Here is a 1130-nt window from a genome sequence, read left to right as displayed (position 1 = left end):
AAAAAAAAAAAAAAAAAATATATATATATATATATATATATATATATCATTGTAGTTAGTTTATATAGTATAAAGAAGTATTGATTTTTATTTAAAAAAGAAAAAAAATAAGAGGATCGTGAGGTCTCCGTGCACAGAGACCATGAGAGAAATGATTTTTTTTTAATTTTTTTTTTACTTATATTTTTGAGTTTATTTTCACGCTCATTACGAGATATCAAACGAAATCGAAATATTACATTCTTAATATCGTTTTAAAGTACTCGTAGCATAGTATTGCACGTCGTTAACGGTGCGTAAAACGGTCAATCATAGCAAATGTTATGGGACGTCAAAGTAGGCATTTTCAAACTATATTTTGAAATTTTCTATTACAAGCTAACTTTAAAAATTCATCGACGATTGTACGATAGTCTAATCGATAAATGTTTTACATTCTCTCGAAACTCATTTTGAGAACTATATCTTAGAGACATCGAATGATCTAAATAGATATCAAAAATAGTTAAACGGACATTAAACTTATGTGTTAAAAAAATACGCACATGTCCTTTTTCTTAAAAAAAATCAATTATTTTATTACAATTTCGAAATTTTCGATAACAAGCTAACTTTAAAAATTCGTCGACGATTGTACGATAGTCAAATCGATAAATGTTTTACATTCTCTCGAAACTCATTTTGAGAACTATATCGTAGAGATATCAGATGATCTAAATAAATATTGAAAATAGTTAAATGGAAATTAAACGTATGTGTTAAAAATGCGTTTTTTTCTTAAAAAAACCAATTATTTTTTTCTTTTTAATTCTTTTATCTTCCAAATAAAACTTAATTTTTCAATTTTAACGAAAAAGTTATTTGTAGGTTAAAAAAATTGAAGAGAAAAGAATTAAAAAAAATTATATATAGTGTGGTTTCCGTGCACGGAGGATTATTCAAATTTTTTTGTACTTTTCTGTTCTCCATTTTCATACGCTATGGCACGCCTTTTCAAATCAACTCATTTGCTTATATTATTATATTATATATATAGTGTAAGAGAGGCAATGTGAATCTATGTAACACGCAACTTTTCATACCTTCCGCCTTACTCCGTGCTGACCACTTTTATAAGTAAAAAAAAAAAA

The sequence above is a fragment of the Olea europaea genome, chromosome 10 (genome assembly GCF_002742605.1).
Source record: "Olea europaea var. sylvestris chromosome 10, O_europaea_v1, whole genome shotgun sequence".
Lineage (NCBI taxonomy): Eukaryota > Viridiplantae > Streptophyta > Magnoliopsida > Lamiales > Oleaceae > Olea > Olea europaea.
The sequence above is the reverse complement of the archived record's forward strand: the minus strand, read 5'-3'. Positions refer to the sequence as shown.